Source organism: Oncorhynchus mykiss, chromosome 21 (genome assembly GCF_013265735.2).
Source record: "Oncorhynchus mykiss isolate Arlee chromosome 21, USDA_OmykA_1.1, whole genome shotgun sequence".
NCBI lineage: Eukaryota > Metazoa > Chordata > Actinopteri > Salmoniformes > Salmonidae > Oncorhynchus > Oncorhynchus mykiss.
Genome location: NC_048585.1, coordinates 21,783,736 through 21,804,694, shown reverse-complemented (window position 1 = coordinate 21,804,694; position 20,959 = coordinate 21,783,736). Strand labels below are relative to the sequence as shown.

Here is a 20,959-nt window from a genome sequence, read left to right as displayed (position 1 = left end):
GTGCTAATGGTAATCTCTACACACAGGCTGTAAGAGGATTGGCCCCCCGAGGAGACTAGTGGGCACCGGGCCATAGTGGACTTAAGCATGACTACTGTACTGTACTGTCAGCACGAAGCAAAAAGAAGTGTGGTGGCAGAATCACTGCACAGGCCAGCATTACAAACCAAGCATGGAAGGCAGTCACTGTCCACTGGTCAGTGTAACAGCCTATGAAATAAGATGGGAGTCAGTATCTCAGTCGTTCAATAAATAGAACAATAATGTACAGCTAAATTGGCCACAAACTAACTTCTGTAAGTATTCCTTAGTGAGATGCTGTCATATAACAACAACAACACAGCAGGTATCCAGACAACTGAAGCAGGAGTGCCTAAACTCTAACCTTACGGAGTCAGAATAGATGTGTGTGTTATCTGATAGTAGAGAGAGACAGCATGCAGAGCTAAAGCTAACTGCCTGTGCCCGTCCATCCGTCTCTCAGCAGATGGATAATTGACGGCTGGATTTAAATGCCACAGAACGAATGGGCCAATTACCCCCGCAGGACCGAGGTCCACAGGTCCAATATATGACCCGTCATTATCCCAAAAACACTCTCTCTGGCCGGGGAGACTGTGGGGGAAGTGTGGGCGTCTCTAACCATTTGCTGTGCTATTTGTTACTCACTCACCCTAAGTGTTGTCTAGACTCTACTATATACTATATTCTCTGGTGTTGGTACATTTAGGTAAACAACCTTGACAGAATGACTGACATCGACATGACTTCAAACCTTCAGCCTGTCGTAAATTAAACACATTGGGAGCCGACAGGTCTTGAAGGGGGGCACAGTGGCCAGGTAGAGGATATAAAACATGCAAACTAGTATCTGCTGTGGGCCTTTTGAGTGTCAGGAGGGGTTGAAGTTTTGATTTGATTCCGAGGTGAGTTGAGATGTCAATAACAAGTGAACGATCAACAAACATGAGGCTGGGCTCAGAGTGGGGTGATGAAGATGTGGAAGGTGTGTGTGTGTGTGTGTGTGTGTGTGTGAGCCTTTGTGCCTGTGTGTTTAGAGATGGGAGAATTGGGAGCATGTAACTTGCCCTTCAATGACAATGAGACCACATTAAGATGCATAGATTTTTCTTACTCCTGTGCTGCAATGGCCCTCTAATTATTGCTGGGTATTGTATTGGGCTCTATAAAGTCCTTCAGATATGAAATTGCATGCTGGCATATTGGTATTTTACTAAATCTAGTTATTTATATAACTGCACAGTCTTTAGTTATGTTACAATTACGTTGTTTCTCCAAGTTGTCCTTCAGGGTCAATGAAACAGACAGGCTCACAGGCCAGAGAGACCACCACAGAGAGACCACCACAAGAACGGCTAAAGGGTGGGGGTGGTGTTGCAATCTACTGCAGAGATAGCCTAAAGAGTTCTGTCCTACTATTCAGGTCTGTAACCAAACAATTTTAACTTCTACTTTTAAAAATCCAACTATCTAAAAACAAGTCTCTCACCGTTGCCGCCTCCTATAGACCACCCTCTGCCCCCAGCTGTGCTCTGGACACCATATGTGAACTGATTGCCCCCGATCTATCTTCAGAGCTCGTGCTGATAGGTAACCTAAACTGGAACAGGCTTAACACCCCAGCCATCCTACAATCTAAGCTTGATGCCCTCAATCTCACACAAATTATCAATGAACCTACCAGGTACCACCTCAAAGCCGTAACACGGGCACCCTCATAGATATCATCCTAACCAGCTTGCCCTCTAAATACACCTCTGCTGTTTTCAACCAAGATCTCTGCGATCACTGCCTCATTGCCTGCATCCGTAGTGGGTCAGCGGTCAAGCGACCTCCACTCATCACTGTCAAACGCTCCCTGAAACACTTCAGCGAGCAGGCCTTTCTAATAGACCTGGCCCGGGTATCCTGGAAGGAAATTGACCTCATCCCGTCAGTAGAGGATGCCTGGTTATTTTTTTTAAAATGCCTTCCTCACCATCTTAAATAAGCATGCCCCATTCAAGAAATTTAGAACCAGGAACAGATATAGCTCTTGGTTCTCTCCAGACCTGACTGCCCTTAACCAACACAAAAACATCCTATGGCATTCTGCATTAGCATCGAACAGCCCCGTGATATGCAACTTTTCAGGGAAGCTAGAAACCAATATACACAGGCAGTTAGAAAAGCCAAGGTCAGCTTTTTCAAGCAGAAATTTGCTTCCAGCAACACAAACTTAAAAAAGTTCTGGGACACTGTAAAGTCCATGGAGAATAAGAACACCTCCTCCCAGCTGCCCACTGCACTGAGGGTAGGAAACTCTGTCACCACCGATAAATCCACTATAATTGATAATTTCAATAAGCATTTTTCTACGGCTGGCCATGCTTTCCACCTGGCTACCCCTACCCCGGTCAACTGCCCTGTACCCCCCACAGCAACTCGCCCAAGCCTTCCCCATTTCTCCTTCTCCCAAATCCAGTCAGCTGATGTTCTGAAAGAGCTGTAAAATCTGGACCCCTACAAATCAGCCGGGCTAGACAATCTGGACCCTTTCTTTCTAAAATGATCTGCCGAAATTGTTGCAAACCCTATTACTAGCCTGTTCAACCTCTCTTTCGTGTCGTCTGAAATTCCCAAAGATTGGAAAGCAGCTGCGGTCATCCCCCTCTTCAAAGGGGGGGACACTCTTGACCCAAACTGCTACAGACCTATATCTATCCTACCCTGCCTTTCTAAGGTCTTCGAAAGCCAAGTCAACAATCAGATTACCGACCATTTCTAATCCCACTGCACCTTCTCCGCTATGCAATCTGGTTTCAGAGCTGGTCATGGGTGCACCTCAGCCACGCTCAAGGTCCTGAACGATATCTTAACCTCCATCGATAAGAAACAATACTGTGCAGCCGTATTCATTGACCTGGCCAAGGCTTTTGACTCTGTCAATTAACACATCCTCATCGGCAGACTCGATAGCCTTGGTTTCTCAAATGATTGCCTCACCTGGTTCACCAACTACTTCTCTGATAGAGTTCAGTGTGTCAAATCGGAGGGCCTGTTGTCCGGGCCTCTGGCAGTCTCTATGGGGTGTGCCACAGGGTTCAATTATTGGGCCGACTCTCTTCTCTGTATACATCAATGATGTCACTCTTGCTGCTGGTGAGTCTCTGATACACCTCTACGCAGACGACACCATTCTGTATACTTCTGGCCCTTCTTTGGACACTGTGTTAACAACCCTCTAGACCAGTGGTTCTTAACCTGGGTTCGATCGAACCCCAGGGGTTCGGTGAGTCAGTCTCAGGGGTTCGGCGGAGGTCAAGACACTCATCCGATTCATATGATTCGTGATGACACGCTCCGCTTGGCCATCATTGGCTGCATGTGATCACGCTACATCGCTCGACTTGTGACTGTCGTGATGGTACGTCTTGTGATTTCTTTCTTAATATTTTAATCCCTTCATACTTACTATGTCGAGCAAAAAAAGAAAGTGGTCGGACGAATATGTACAATATGGATTCACATGTATAACGGAACGTGATGGGAGTCAGCGTCCTAACTGCATGATTTGCAATGCCAAGTTGAGCAATTCTAGTCTAGCACCGGCAAAACTAAGAGAAAACTTCCTTAAGCTGCATGGAGATGGAAAATACAAGAACACAACGCTCGCTGAATTCAAGGTGAAGAGAGCCAAATTCGATGAAAAGGCTACTCTGCCTGTTCTCGGCTTTGTACACATCAACAAACCGATCCTCACAGCATCGTACGAAGTTGCTTACCTGATCGCAAAGCAGGGCAAACCACACACAATTGGTGAAACACACAGCTGTGTTGAAGATGGCGAATATCATGCTGGGAAAAGAGGCTGAAGTTAAGTTATCCCAAATTCCTCTTTCAAATGACACCATCAGCGACAGAATAGAGGACATGAGCAACGACATCTTGGCTCAAGTAGTTGCAGATCTGATTTCAAGCCCGGCAAAATTCAGCCTTCAACTGGACGAGACCACAGACGTTTCCAATCTAAGCCAGCTTGCTGTATTTGTGCGCTATGTGAAAGACGATGTGATAAAGGATGATTTTTTATTTTGTAAGCCTCTTACAACAACAACTAAGGCAGCCGATGTGAAGAAACTTGTGGATGACTTCTTCAAAGACAACAATCTTTCGTGGGATATGGTTTCTGCAGTTTGTTCGGACGGAGCTCCAGTCATGCTGGGAAGAAAGTCTGGTTTTGGTGCGCTAGTGAAAGCCGATGCACCACACATCATTGTTACGCATTGTATTCTGCACAGGCATGCGTTGGCAACAAAAACCTTGCCTCCAAAACTGGCAGAAGTATTAAAAATTGTAGTGGAATGCGTGAACTATGTGCGAACTAGTACTCTGCGGCATTGCATCTTCAGTGAGCTGTGTAAAGAAATGGGCTCTGAATTCGAGGTACTTCTGTACCATTCTAACGTTCGGTGGTTATCCCGGGGACAGGTGCTGAATCATGTTTTTGCCGTGCATGTGGAATTAGCCCTGTTTTTGCAAGAGCACCAACATTGCCATGCAGATTGCTTCAAAAATTCTGAGTTCATTCTCATTTTAGCGTACATGGCTGATATCTTCGCAGCTCTCAATCATCTCAATCAAAAGATGCAGGGCGGTGGAGTCAACATCATCGAAGTGGAGGAAAACCTGAAGGCTTTTCAAAAAAGGCTACCGTCATGGAAACGACGAACAGAGAACAATAACTTCGCAACCTTTCCCCTGCTGGACGACTGTGTAAGTAAGATCGAAGATGTTTCTGGAATCGGAGACATTTCTGTACCCGCGGAACTGAAGCAAGCAATTGCCACGCACTTAGATTTTGATGATTTTGTTCTTTGAACACAGTGATGTTGATGCACGCTTCATTTTGTGCACCAGTCAAATATATACCTGTTTTGAATTTGAAAAAATCATTTTATTTTTCCAATTAAGAAGGGTTCGGTGAATGCGCATATGAAACTGGTGGGGTTCAGTACCTCCAACAAGGTTAAGAACCACTGCTCTAGACGAGCTTCAATGCCATACAACACTCCTTCCGTGGCCACCAACTGCTCTTAAATACACGTAAAACTAAATGCTTGCTCATCAACCGATCGCTGCCTGCACCTGCCCGTCCGTCCAGCATCACTACTCTGGACGGTTCTGACTTAGAATATGTGGACAACTACAAATACCTAGATGTCTGGTTAGACTGTAAACTCTCCTTCCAGGCTCACATCACACATCTCCAATCCAAAGTTACATCTAGAATTCGCTTCCTATTTCGCAACAAAGCAACCTTCAAACATGCTGCCAAACATACCCTCGTAAAAGTGACCATCCTACCGATCCTCGACTTCGGCGATGTCATTTACAAAATAGCCTCCAATACCCTACTCAATAAATTGGATGCAGTCTATCACAGTGCCATCCGTTTTGTCAACAAAGCCCCATATACTACCCACCACTTCGACCTGTACGCTCTCGTTGGCTGGCCCTCGCTTCATACTTGTCGCCAAACCCACTGGCTCCAGGTCATCTACAAGACCCTGCTAAGACCCCCTTATCTCAGCTCGCTGGTCACCATAGCAGCACCCACCTGTAGCACGCGCTCCAGCAGGTATATCTCTCTGGTCACCCCCAAAACCAATTCTTCCTTTGGCCACCTCTCCTTCCAGTTCTCTGCTGCCAATGACTGGAACAAACTACAAAAATCTCTGAAACTGGAAACACTTATCTCCCTCACTAGCTTTAAGCACCAGCTGTCAGAGCAGCTCACATATTACTGCACCTGTACATAGCCCATCTATAATTTAGCCCAAAAAACTACCCCTTCCCCTACTGTATTGATATATTTATTTTGCTCCTTTGCACCCCATGTTTATTTCTACTTTGCACATTCATCCACTGCAAATCTACCATTCCGGTGTTTTACTTGCTATATTGTATTTACTTCACCACCATGGCCTTTTTTTGCCTTTACCTCCCTTATCTCACCTCATTTGCTCACATCGTATATAGACTTATTTTTCTACTGTATTATTGACTGTGTTTGTTTTACTCCATGTGTAACTCTGTTGTTGTATGTGACGAACTGCTTTGCTTTATCTTGGCCAGGTCGCAATTGTAAATGAGAACTTGTTCTCAACTTGCCTACCTGGTTAAATAAAGGTTAAATAAAATAAACATGACCCTATCCCTCTGCTCCATCTCAATATACAACATCCTTCAAGTACCGGACATTTTAGAGTTCTGAGCTAACTTAAAAGTCATGTCAACTTAGTACAGCCATTGTCAGAGAAACATGTATTTTTTACAAAATGTTACCATGTTTCCCTTAGTGCAACAAATCGTTGAGAGAGGTAGCAGTTTCATGTTTATGCGTCCGCCCCGCCTTGACGAACACACACTGACTTCTGCTCAGGTGGCCGAACAGAACCTTGGCAGGTGGAGAAAAGGCTGTGGGGTACAGTACAAGTTCTGACACACACACACACTCTCTCTCACTCTAGTTCTAACTGGCTGAGCTGTTAAACCAGCTGTCTCACCCAAATCCCTGCTTCAAAATGAAATGATCTGGTCCACGGGGTCCTGACATGTTTTTATTAAACACTGCCTCTTCCTAAAGGCCAACATTGCCAGCCCGGAGAAGGATTGCTATTGGAAAAACTAAAGAAAAGCACCACTAAAAAAGAGCAGACTTCAAAAACGTCCAATAAATTGCCCATCCACACAAACTCCATAGCTGTTTTCAAACACTCATACTAACTGCACTATTTGTGACGTGAATTGAGTATATAGTATGCTTATTATTCGTAGTATGGATGTAGTTAGAATGCCAAAAATTCCCGAATGTCGTACTAAATTTGTCAAAATACGAAGTATACAAGCAGTGTACACTACTTCCGTGCTTTTAGGGCCCACAATACAATTCTTCAGAAAATGTGTGAGGCTTCACGTTATCAGATTTGAGGAAAATGGCAGAAAATGTGCAGCCAAAGTCTGATGAGAGCAGATACAAATTAATTGCTTTAACTAATTATCACAAATGTTAAGGAAATGTTGAGCAATGTAATAAAGTCATGACTTTTCAGATAAGTTATGTTGACTGACAATTTGTTAGCTACCCTTACAGCAATATGTACCAGTATGTTAGCTAGTTACCCAACGTTAGTTGGCTACTAATACATCGAACTTACCAGGTAGTATATTAACTCTGCTATCTAACTAATTTTAACTACCTAACGTTTATTTACTTGTGCGTTTCAATTGACATGGTTAATTCTGGTTATCTACTCCGATTTTAGAGCAGTCTCGTCTGAGTGTGCCAGAGCGCTGAATAACTGATGAATTTACGAACACCCATTGAAGATGGCCGATGCCAGTAAACATCGGCAAAAAAAAACGTAATGAATTTGTTGCTAGCAGCACAGTTAGTCACCAACGCTCTGGATTACATGAAAACAGTCTAACCAGCTCTTCTTGGACGAGTAAAATGGTCAGAGTGAAGTGTTCTTTCATTTGTGTCTGGAAGTAGCTAGCCAACGTTAGCTTGGGTGCTTGACTGCCGTTGCGCTTTGAAAGCTCCGAGAGCAAAACACTCTGATTTAAGAAAACCCAGAGCGCACTCTGGCACTTCAGATTGAATTTACGAACACTCAACACCCTTTGAATATGGCCGGTGTCAGTAAACTTTGGCAAAGAAGCGTAATTAAATTAGGCCTGAATGGGTGTTTGCTCGAGTGATCACGTCCTCACACTATTTAATTAATGGCATGGTCTCGCAATCAAACCATCACACGGATCGCAAGGAAAGCGAAAAGGTGGGGGGAAGTCACACGACTTCAACAGGCAACGCTCATCAAACTACCAAGATAACACTTTAGGACCAAACTAGCTGATGTATTTGTTGTTTATATCTAGCGATTGTAATGTATGTCACGGTTGTAGATGCTGATCTAGTTACAGGTGTAATACAGAGTCATTTAAACTAGTTATTCTGCTTACGTTGTTTACATTTATATTCAATAGCCTGGAGTTGTTTTCTGTCCCCGGCCACATATGGTGACTCACTGTGTCATCAAAGTGAAGCTTACACTGTTTAGTTTTTAGTTTGGTGATATAAACATGGTCGCCTCCATTACACACGTCAGGCAGAGCGTAACACTTATTTCAACTATCAGAAAGCAACAACTATTTCTAATGTTCCTACCGTTTCAAATGATTTATATCCAAAAACAATGTGTCTCAATCCACTCCAGTAAGTAATGTAGAACGGTGATATTATATTCCCTAGGAAAATGCCTCATAAATAAGTTGCTAGGTGAAGTGGAAGAGAGCATAGGGGGTGTTAAGACAATAATGAGCTTCTTCACTTGGTGATTTCGCCTCATTGGAAGCAACTCATCCAGAAGTGTCCAGAACCCAAAGTAGCCCACTGGCAGAGAGAGCTGGAGATGGAGAGATAGGTGAAAGAGAGTGCAAAGCCCCTGAGTGTTCAGGGATGCACATGCTCGCGTGATAACCCAGTCTTTCTGCTTCACTTACAGAGACCTTCAACATCTGCTGTGGTTATACAAGCACAGATCCAGTGGGAACCACATCTAACTAGTTACCTATATCCAGCACACTCTTAGACATAAAGAAGCCTCTAATAACCTTTTGCGGTTCAAATGATTGCCACTGTAAGGGAACCTTTTCAGGTCAAAAAGGTTTCTTGAGGAGGCCCTCTGAAAAGGTTATTTGAAGAATCTCTGTGTAAAGGTTCAACCTTTTTGTGTTGGGAGGGGTTCAATTTGGAACTTTAAAAATATATTGTAGCAGCAGCAGTCTATCAGAAGATAGGAGGTGTAGCTTATTTGAGGCGTGGCTTTCATTGTACAGTCTATCCCATGTAGCCATCGCCTAAAACCACATATCTTCTGAGTCTGGCAGCGCAACAAGTCCAATGGCGATATAAATTCAAAGTGCTCCGCACGCGCCACATTGACATATTAACAGGTTCCTCCAAGAACTCTCAACCAACCAAAGATGAAAATATGAATGCATTGACTGCAATGATTCCTTTAGGAACTCCAGTGTTCCTCAAGTCACCCTTAATTCTAAGAGTGTACAGTTTAATGGGGGCCAAAACCAGGGGCATAGTGGGCCCAGTAAGCAAGAGAGAGAGGTACTGGATTGGGAAGAGAATGTTAGGGGCCTCTGTGTGCTGTACTCCTGCGCCACCCAAGTCCCCCGACAAGCTTCTGTAAGTGATAATTGGGAGGTGTTGATCAGAACGAACGCTGTCTCAGTCTGTACTTCAGAGGTGTGAGTCTGTGGGAGACGAGACAGTGTGAGCCTTGCTGTTCTAAATGAGGCTGTAGGAGGGGGAACAGGGGAGTTACGGTAGAGGGTTTACTTTATAAGATGGATTACTTAAATGAGTTATGTGCAGTATAAAGTATTTCCCTGTCAGGAAAAACTCATGGTCCCAATTATATAGTTAGCACCAACAGTTTGTCCTGGTCAGGCCAAGAGAGTAGAAAAACTGAGGGGAGCTTTTAAAAATGCCCCAAAATAGAACTCTATCCAGGAAGTGGACCCAGTTGTGTATACTGCTCCCTCTCATTACCTGAGCGCCGAGCCTATAATGACGACAGCATGTCAGGCCCATCCCTCGGCGGTGAAGCTCTAATTGAAACGACTGGAGGAGATAAGGAGCACGTCAGTACAGACAGGAAACAGAGGAACACTGGGAGTTTCCTCATGGGGTGTGTGACAGCCTATGACAGCCTATGTGCGTCTGTGAGTGTGTCTGACATTCAGCTCAGGACAGGGAGGCTTATGCTACGAGACTAAAACAAGGCCCAAAGTATATGGGCATCAGTCATTTGGAGACACCAGTGGATCATGATTCAGAGGCTTCAATACAAGGCAATGTATTGAATATGGAGAGGTATTGTAAAAGGAGTGCTGGAAGCAATGGGAAATACTTCAATACCCCCGTGGGCACGCAACTAGGAGTCTTCAAGAAGAGAGGGTGTTGAAAAATGTAGTTACAAAAGTACATGTAACTTCCAAACCCTAGCAGAATCTTAAATATGAGACAAACAGATTAAATAACCTCTAGATACCATTTTCTCTGAAAAAAAACCTAACAAATCATGCAAGTCATAGCAACAACAAACTCTGAGTTGAGAAGGGAGCTATTGTTATACGCATCACAACTTTAATTATGCCGATCAGAGAGGATTGTAGGAACCACCCAGGCGTTGAACAAGACATTAAGACAAAATCCAAACCCTTGTTTGTGTGATCTCATATGTGTATATACAGTTGAATTAGGAAGTTTACACACTCAAGTGTTTTAGTACTATATCTCTTGACACAATGATGAAAATAATCATGGCCTCTAAACCTTCAAGCTGCATACTGGACACTATTCCAACTAAACTACTGAAAGAGCTGCTTCCTGTGCTTGGCCCTCCTATGTTGAACATAATAAACAGCTCTCTATCCACCGGATGTGTACCAAACTCACTAAAAGTGGCAGTAATAAAGCCTCTCTTGAAAAAGCCAAACCTTGACCCAGAAAATATAAAAAACAAATCGGCCTATATTGATTCTTCCATTCCTCTCAATTAAAAAAAAAAAAGCTGTTGCATTGCTCACTGCCTTCCTGAAGACAAACAATGTATAGAAAATGCTTCAGCCTGGTTTTAGACCCCATCATAGCACTGAGACTGCACTTGTGAAGGTGGTAAATTACCTTTTAATGGCATCAGACCGAGGCTCGTGCTCCTAGACCTTAGTGCTGCTTTTGATACCATTGATCACCACATTCTTTTGGAGAGATTGGAAACCCAAATTGGTCTACACGGACAAGTTCTGGCCTGGTTTAGATCTTATCTGTCGGAAAGATATCAGTTTGTCTCTGTGAATGGTTTGTCCTCTGACAAATCAACTGTAAATTTCAGTGTTCCTCAATGTTCCGTTTTAGGACCACTACTGTTCTCACTATATATTTTACCTCTTGGGGATGTCATTCGAAAACATAATGTTAACTTTCACTGCTATGCGGATGACACACAGCTGTACATTTCAATGAAACATGGTGAAGCCCCAAAATTGCCCTCGCTAGAAGCCTGTGTTTCAGACATAAGGAAGTGGATGACTGCAAACGTTCTACTTTTAAACTCGGACAAAACAGAGATGCTTGTTCTAGGTCCCAAGAAACAAAGAGATCTTCTGTTGAATCTGACGATTAATCTTGATGGTTGTACAGTTGTCTCAAATAAAACTGTGAAGGACCTCGGCGTTACTCTGGACCATGATCTCTCTTTTGACGAACATATCAAGAATGTTTCAAGGACAGCTTTTTTCCATCTACGTAACATTGCAAAAATCAGAAACTTTCTGTCCAGAAAATGATGCAGAAAAATGTATCCATGCTTTTGTTACTAGGTTAGACTACTGCAATGCTTTACTTTCCGGCTACCCGGATAAAGCACTAAATGAACTTCAGTTAGTGCTAAATACGGCTGCTAGAATCCTGACTAGAACCAAAAAAAATTATCGTATTACTCCAGTGCTAGCCTCCCTACACTGGCTTCCTGTTAAGGCAAGGGCTGATTTCAAGGTTTTACTGCTAACCTGCAAACCATTACATGGGCTTGCTCCTACCTATCTTTCTGATTTGGTATACATACGCTACGGTCACAAGACGCAGGCCTCCTAATTGTCCCTAGAATTTCTAAGCAAACAGCTGGAGGCAGGGCTTTCTCCAAGAGATCAATTTTTATGGAATGATCTGCCTACCCATGTGAGAGACGCAGACTCGGTCTAAACCTTTAAGTCTTTACTAAAGACTCATCTCTTCAGTGGGTCATGTGATTGAGTGTAGTCTGGCCCAGGAGTGTGAAGGTGAACGGAAAGGCTCTGGAGCAACGAACCGCCCTTGCTGTCTATGCCTGGCCGGTTCCCCTCTCTCCGCTGGGATTCTCTGCCTCTAACCCTATTACAGGGGCTGAGTCACTGGCTTACTGGTGCTCTTTCATGCCGTCCCTAGGAGGTGTGCGTCACTTGAGTGGGTTGAGTCACACCCCCCCCCCCCCCCCCCCCCCCCGGGTTGTGCCATGGCGGAGATCTTTGTGGGCTATACTCGGCCTTGTCTCAGGATGGTAAGTTGGTATCCCTAGTGGGGGGCTGTGCTTTGGCAAAGTGGGTGGGGTTATATCCTTCCTGTTTGGCCCTGTCCGGGGGTATCATCGGATGGGGCCACAGTGTCTCCTGACCCCTCCTGTCTCAGCCTCCAGTATTTATGCTGCAGTAGTTAATGTATCGATGGGGCTAGGGTCAGTTTGTTGTATCTGGAGTACTTTTCCTGTCTTATCCCGTGTGAATTTAAGTATGCTCTCTCTTTCTCAGAGGACCTGAACCCTATGACCATGCCTCAGGACTACCTGGCATGATGACTCCTTGCTGTCCCCAGTCCACCTGGCCGTGCTGCTGCTCCAGTTTCAACTGTTCTGCCTGCGGCTATGGAATCCAGACCTGTTCACCGGACGTGCTACCTGTCCCAGACCTGCTGTTTTCAACTCTCTAGAGACAGCAGGAGTGGTAGAGATACACTTAATGATCGGCTATGAAAAGCCAACTGACATTTACTCCTGAGGTGCTGACTTGCTGCACCCTCGACAACTACTGTGATTATTATTTGACCATGCTGGTCATTTATGAAGATTTGAACATCTTAGCCATGTTCTGTTATAATCTCCACCCGGCACAGCCAGAAGAGGACTGGCCACCCCTCATAGCCTGGTTCCGCTCTAGGTTTCTTCCTAGGGAGTTTTTCCGTGCTTCTACACCTGCATTGCTTGCTGTTTCTGTACAGCACTTTGAGATATCAGCTGATGTACGAAGGGCTATATAAATACATTTGATTTGATTTGACCTTAGCCAAATACATTTCAACTCTTTTTCACAATTCCTGACATTTAATCAGAGTAAAAATTCCCTGTCCTAGGTCAGTTAGGATCACCACTTTATTTTAAGAATGTGAAATGTCAGAATGATTTTTTTCAGCTTTTATTTCTTTCATCACATTCTCAGTGGGTAAGACGTTTACATACACTCAATTAGTATTTGGTTGCATTGCCTTTAAATTGTTTATCTTGGGTCAAACGTTTCGGGTAGCCTTCCACAAGCTTACCACAATACGTTGGGTGAATTTTGGCCCATTCCTCCTGATAGAGCTGGTGTAACTGAGTCAGGTTTGTAAGCCTCCTTGCTCGCACACACTTTTTCAGTTCTGCCCACACATTTTCTATAGAATTGAGGTCAGGGCTTTGTGATGGCCACTCCAATAGCTTGACTTTATTGTCCTTAAGCCATTTTGCCACAACTTTGGAAGTATTCTTGGGGTCATAGTTCATTTGGAAGACCCATTTGCGACCAAGCTTTAACTGATGTCTTGAGATGTTGCTTCTATATATCCACATCATTATCCTGCCTCATGACGCCATCTATTTTGTGAAGTGCACCAGTCCCTCCTGCAGCAGCCCCACAACATGATGCTGTCACCCCCGTGCTTCACGGTTGGAATGGTGTTCTTCGGCTTGCAAGCCTCCTCCTTTTCCCTCCAAACATAACAATGGTCATTATGGCCAAACAGTTCTATTTTTGTTTCATCAGAGCAGAGGACATTTCTCCAAAAAGTACCATCTTTGTCCCCATGTACAGTTGCAACTGTAATCTGGCTTTTTTATGGCGGTTTTGGAGCAGTGGCTTCTTCCTTGCTGAGCGGCCTTTCAGGTTATGTCGATATAGGACTCGTTTTACTGTGGATATAGACACTTTTGTACCTGTTTCCTCCAGCATCTTCACAAGGTCCTTTGCTGTTGTTCTGGGATTGATTTGCACTTCTCGCACCAAAGTATGCTCATCTCTAGGAGACAGAACGCGTCTCCTTCCTGAGCAGTATGACGGCTGCGTGGTCCCATGGTGTTTACACTTGCGTACTATTGTTTGTACAGATGAACGTGGTACCATCAGGAATTTGGAAATTGCTCCCAAGGATGAACCAGACTTGTGGAGGTCTACAATTCTTTTTCCTGAGGTCTTGGCTGATTTCTTTTGATTTTCCCGTGATGTCAAGCAAGGAGGCACTGACTTTGAAGGTTGGCCTTGAAATACATCCACAGGTACACCTCCAATTGACTCAAATTATGTCAATTAGCCTATCAGGAGCTTCTAAAGCCATGACATCATATTCTGGAATTTTCCATGCTGTTTAAAGGCACAGTCAACTCAGTGCATGTAAACTTCTGACCCACTGGAATTGTGACACAGTGAATTATAAGTGAAATAATCTGTCTGTAAACAATTGTTGGAAAAATGACTTGGTGTCATGCACAAAGTAGATGTCCTAACCGACTTGCCAAAACTATAGTTTGTTAACAAATTTGTGGAGTGGTTGAAAAACGAGTTTTAATGACTCCAACCTAAGTGTATGTAAACTTCCGACTTCAACTGTATACCTTATCAGGAACTACAGTATTCCACTCTTCATATAGTACAGCTGGTTTTATCACGCTGTTCGACTATCTCTTCAATATTTAAATATCTCTGCTGTTATATGAACAGTACCTAATCTACTATGAGAGAGGACAGGGCAGCCTATGAATGATAGATTGATTGTTGAAGATGCATCATGGTTTTCAAACTCAATTTGCTACTGCCATGGTAAAACGGGTTTCATGAGAATCACCCAGCTTATAAATATACGATGAAGACAATGTTCTCACTATCTACCTTTCAGAGATGGCTCAGAGAGAAAGAGGCACATATATCCATCCAGTACAGTGTTTGTACTGTACATCTCCTATCATCTCCTCCTTTACTAGACAAAAGAGTCTAATAAAAACCCTACTGTAACCTGTAACTCTGAATGGGTATATCAATATAGACATTCACATGGGCAAGTATCAAAGTTCAGGATACATTAATTCATCCTGTACTTTCAGTGTCCAAGATAAGGATTACAGCTACAGCTGAAACAGTAGGGATGCAGAGGTTATTCTGTAAGGGCAGTCCTTGGCCAATGAGAAGCCAGTTAAGTGGACACCTGGGCCAGCATCGGTTGACCAGCCAGCCAGGCAGCCAGAGAGAATACCCAGGGGTGTCCCAGAGGACGCCACACAGCACAATGAGTTTCAGCCCAACGAGCAGGCTCATTTCCTCACCTTTAAATATTCAAGAAGGTAATCTGTATAAGCACTGAGCAGTTCATGAACCCTCACAGATCTATGACTACAGTGTGCATAGGAGACAACATCACGATACAACAACTGCCATTCACTTGTCATTTTCAAAATGGGTTTTTCAATGATGCATCTCTTGTAACAACAACATGGATTCTGATCAACGGCCGCTGTATGACTACACGGTATAGAAACAAGGCTAAACCAATACGTTTCACAACAACTTTGTAAAGCATGATTATTTTGGGATTTTGGGCTCAACATTTGAACTGATTCCCAGAAAAGTAATGTACAGAATAGACAATAGTCTGGTACAAAAGAGACTTCAGGATATAAACTGCTCAACCAGATAACATTGCAAAAAGACTACTCCATTTCCTTTATAGGTGGTAAGATGTTAAATCTGTTCTAGATGAACAAGTATTTGCTCATAATTTAGGAGAATTCAAGGTGAACAAAATATTTGCATTGAATGACGTACTGGGACTAACTAATGATACAGACAGTAGATTATGGTTCAGTGCTTCCTGTACACATATAACAATAGGGCACCATAAAGAAAACACATTATACTATGGTACTCAAGAGATGGTTCCTTCTGTCTTTCAGCATCGGAATTATACACTACATGTCCTGTTTCAGATCTGTTGGCTATACAGTACCAGTCAAAAGTTTGGACACCTACTCATTCCAGGGTTTTTCTTTATTTTTTACTATTTTCTACATTGTAGAATAATAGTGAAGACATGAAAACTATGAAATAACACATATGGAATCATGTAGTAACCAAAAAAAGTGTCAAACAAATCAAATAATATTTTACATTTGTGATTCTTCAAAGTAGCCACCCTTGCCTTAATGACAGCTTTGCACGCTCTTGGAATTCTCTCAACCAGCATCATGAGGTAGTCACCTGGAATGCTTTTCCAGCAGTCATGAAGGAGTTCCCACATATGCTGAGCACTTGCTGGCTGCTTTTCAATTGGGTTGAGGTTGGGTGATTTTTTTTATTTATCTGTTATTTTACCAGGTAAGTTGACTGAGAACACGTTCTCATTTGCAGCAACGACCTGGGGAATAGTTACAGGGGAAAGGAGGGGGATGAATGAGCCAATTGTAAACTGGGGATTATTAGGTGACCGTGATGGTTCAAGGGCCAGATTGGGAAATTAGCCAAGACACCGGGGTTAACACCGCTACTCTTACGATAAGTGCCATGGGATCTTTAATGACCTCAGAGAGTCAGGACACCCGTTTAACGTCCCATCCGAAAGACAGCACCCTACACAGGGCAGTGTCCCCAATCACTGCCCTGGGGCATTGGGATATTTCTTTTTTTTAGACCAGAGTAAAGAGTGCCTCCTACTGGCCTTCCAACACCACTTCCAGCAGCATCTGGTCTCCCATCCAGGTACTGACCAGGACCAACCCTGCTTAGCTTCAGAAGCAAACCAGCAGTGGTATGCAGGGTGGTATGCTGCTGGCAAATAGGGCAGGTCAGGAGGCCAGGTCATCTAATGCAGCACTCCATCACTCTCCTTCTTGGTCAAATAACCCTGACACAGCCTGGAGGTGTGTTGGGGCATTTTCCTGTTGAAAAACAAATTATAGTCCCACTAAGCCCAAACCAGATGGGATGGCGTATCGCTGCAGAATGCTGTGGTAGCCAATGCGGTTAAGTGTGCCTTGAATTCTAAATAAATAACAGTGTCACCAGCAAAGCACCCCCACACCATAACACTTCCTCCTCCCATGCTTTACGGTGGGAAATACACATGCGGAGATCATCCGTTCACCCACACCACATCTCACAAAGACACGGCTGTTGGAACCAAAAATCTCCAATTTGGACTCCAGACCAAATAACAAATTTTCACCGGTCTAATGTCCATTGCTTGTGTTTCTTGGTCCAAGCAAGTCTCTTATTGTCGTCCTTTAGTAGTGATTCTTTGCAGCAATTCGACCATGAAGGCCTGATCCACACAGTCTCCTCTGAACAGTTGATGTTGAGATGTGACTGTTACTTGAACTCTGTGAAGCATTTATTTGGGCTGCAATTTCTGAGGCGGATAACTCTAATGAACTTATCCTCTGCAGCAGAGGCGACTCTGGGTCTTCCATTCCAGTGGCGGTCCTCATGAGAGCCAGATTCATTATGGTGCTTGATGGTTTTTGCGACTGCACTTGTAGAAACTTTCAAAGTTCTTGAAATGTTCCGTATTGACTGACCTTCATGTCTTAAAGTAATGATGGACTGTAATTTCTCTTTGCTTATTTGAGCTGTTCCTGCCATAATATGGACTATTTTACCAAATAGGGCTATCTTCTGTATACCAACCCTACCTTGTCAATTGAAATGCCAGGTGACTACCTCATGAAGCTGGTTGAGAGAATACCAAGAGTGTGCAAAGCTGTCATCAAGGAAAAGGGTGGCTATTTGAAGAATCTCAAATATAAAATATATTTTGATTTGTTTAACACCTTTTTGGTTACTACATGATTCCATATGTGTTATTTCATAGTTTTGATGTCTTCACTATTATTCTACAATGTAGAACATTGTAAAAATAAAGAAAAACCCTGGAAACCCTGGAATGAGTAGGTGTGTCCAAACTTTTGACTGGTACTGTATACATCGTTAATGACAATAATGCCCTTAGGTCAGTCATTAGTGCATAATCAGCTCACCACCAATTAGACATTCACAATTAACTAGTGACTTAATGAACCAGGCCATGAAAGCAGGGAATCGCTAGAATTCACTCAGCTATGTGGTGTAATGATTTTATGCCGCCAGATTGACCGTGATGAGATTCGTAATGGGATACTCTCTGAGCAGCTTTTAAACAGCATGACTTCCAATATTAATTGGGAAATTAAACAATATGAGCAGCAGCATTTTGATTTCACACAGAGATCCAGTCCTTCTGGGACTCAATAAGACTCTCATAGAAATAGAATACCTAGAATGGAAATTCCCTTTCAAGTCTAGGGATTATATTTCTATATATCTGTTGTGTTTGACAGGATGCCTCAGCACTATAGATCAGAAGATATGTTGATAGACACATCCCAGAGGACCAGTCATTCCCATTTTCCCAGGCCTGCTACATGTGAAGCAGCCCCCCCTGGGTAAGGAATGACTTATAAAGGATGGAGATGGACACGTTAGAGAGAGACGAGCTGACACATCGATCACCAGTCACAAAGATCTGACAAAGGTCTGAAATGTCAACCACTCCACCCCCACCCCAGAAGCTTCTGGGGTGGGGGTGCAGGCCAACATAGGGGGATGGGGTGCTGGAGGGTGTGTGTGTGAATTACAATGACCTTTGGATGGAGAGCTAAGAGTGGTCGTTGCTGTACTGTAGAGGCCCCTTGGGGGCCGGGCTATAAATCTGAGTGGAGGAAATTACAGCCCTGCGATTTACTGCCTGTCACATCCCTAATAACTAATTCTGATCTCCTCAGACCAAACCCCCCCCTGTCATGGGCCCCTCTGTGGGTATGTAGGGGCAGGCGTTAGGGGATGGGCCCCCCTGTATAACATGTACTGTACTGTAATGTAACCAGCATGTCTGGAAGGCCCAACATGATACACAATGATTTCACATTGAGACGGGGTGATACCAGTTACAGCAGGCTGTACCGCAGCACAGTCAAAAAGCAACACATGCTGTCAGCAGGAAAAGCCTGCTCCCCTTCCACATTAGATGAGTGGGGAGGCTCAGAGGAGGCCAAGGTCAGGGCAGACAAGTCACAGGGCTTCTTAATACCATGGACGATTTAGGTTTCATGAGGAGAATGAAAATGAGGCTCCAAGACCGGCAGCTCATCCACAAGACACACAGTCTACTTCTAGCTGTACAAAATGTGTGTGTTAAGTTTGCTTTCACTCACTCAACAAATAGATACTTGCATTCCCACTAGAAAGTGTCTTATTCATCACGTTGATAGACTGTACATCTTTAAAAGGTCAGCGACAGAATGGGAAGAAAAACAAATCATATCCATTGGCGTCGACACAAACTCCTAACCACATCACAACGTTATAGTCCAGTGAGGACAGAAGATATTTCCTCTCCCAGACGTAATGTGACATGCGCTTCTTATTTAGACCAGATAAGTATGAGCAGCCAGCGAGGCAGTGAAAAACATGGTCGCTAGCCATTTGTAACAAAACAACTTCACAAATGTCAGCCCACTCATCATCCATTACCGATGGAAAGGCAATGCACTGGAGGAGACACACAACAACCAAGGCACATAAGCACAGGTGCCACAGCTCACCAAGAGACATGCAATGCTTTGGGAAAGTAATCAGACCCCTTGACATTTTCCACATTTTGTTACGTTACAGCCTTGTTCTAAAAATCCTCAGCAATCTAACACTACAACTTGATTGGAGTCCACCTGTGGTAAATTCAATTGAATGGACATGATTTGGAAAGACACACACCTATCTATATAAAGGTCCCACAGTTGACAGTGCATGTCAGAGCGAAAACCATGCCATGTGGTCGAAGGAATTGTCCGTAGAACTCCGAGACCGGATTGTGTCGAGGCACAGATCTGGGGAAGGGTACCAAAACAATTCTGCAGCATTGAAGGTCCCCAAGAACACAGTGGACCATCATTCTTAAATGGAAGAAGTTTGGAACCACCAAGACTCTTCCTAGAGCTGGCCGCCAGACCAAACTGAGCAATCGGGGGAGAAGGGCCTTGGTCAGGGATGTGACCAAGAACCCGATGGTCACTCTGACAGAGCTCTAGAGTTCCTCTGTGGAGGTGAGAGAACCTTCCAGAAGGACAACCATCTCTGCAGAAATCCACCAATCAGGCCTTTATGGTAGCGTGACCAGACGGAAGCCACTCCTCGGTAAAAAGGCACATGACAGCCCGCTTGGAGTTTGCTATAAGGCACCTAAAGACTCTCAGACCATGAGAAACAAGATTATCTGGTCTGATGAAACTAAGATTGAACTATTTGGCCTGAATGCCAAGCATCACGCCTGAAGGAAACCTGGCACCATCCCTACGGTGAAGCATGGTGGCAGCAGCATCATGCTGTGGAGATGTTTTCAGTGGCAGGGACCGGGACACTAGTCAGGATCAAGGCAAAGATGAACGGAGCGAAGTACAGAGAGATCCTTGATAAAAAAACTGCTCTAGATCGCTCAGGACCTCAGACTGGGGTGAAGGTTCACCTTCCAACAGGACAACAACCCTAAGCACACAGCCAAGACAACGCAGGAGTGGCTTCAGGACAAGTCTCTGAATGTCCTTGAGTGGCCCAGCCAGAGCCCAGACTTGAACCGTATCGTACATCTCTGGAGAGACCTGAAAATAGCTGTGCTGCAACACTCCCCATCCAACTTGAAGATCTGCAGAGAAGAATGGGAGAAGGTATGCAAAGCTTGTAGCATCATACCCAAGAAGACTAGAATCGCTATAATCACTGCCATAGGCGCTTCAACAAAGTACTGAGTAAAGGGTCTGAATACTTATGTAAAGTGATTTCACTTTTTTATTTATAATAAATGAGCTACAATTAAAACATGTTTTTACTGTTTTTGCTTTGTCATTATGGGGCATTGTGTGTAGATTGATGAGAAGAAAACCCAATTGAATCAATTTTAGAATAAGGCTGTAACCTAACAAAATGTGGAAAAAGTCAAGGGGTCTGAATACGTTCC

At 43.8% G+C, this 20,959-nt stretch overlaps 1 protein-coding gene across 9 annotated transcripts in view; it reads right to left on the bottom strand.

The window, feature by feature from the left end:
• The window catches only part of LOC110499997 (liprin-alpha-2), a 219,092-nt gene that overhangs the window by 65,051 nt on the left and 133,082 nt on the right, over positions 1–20,959 (bottom strand). The gene's annotated exons all lie outside the window — the stretch shown is intronic.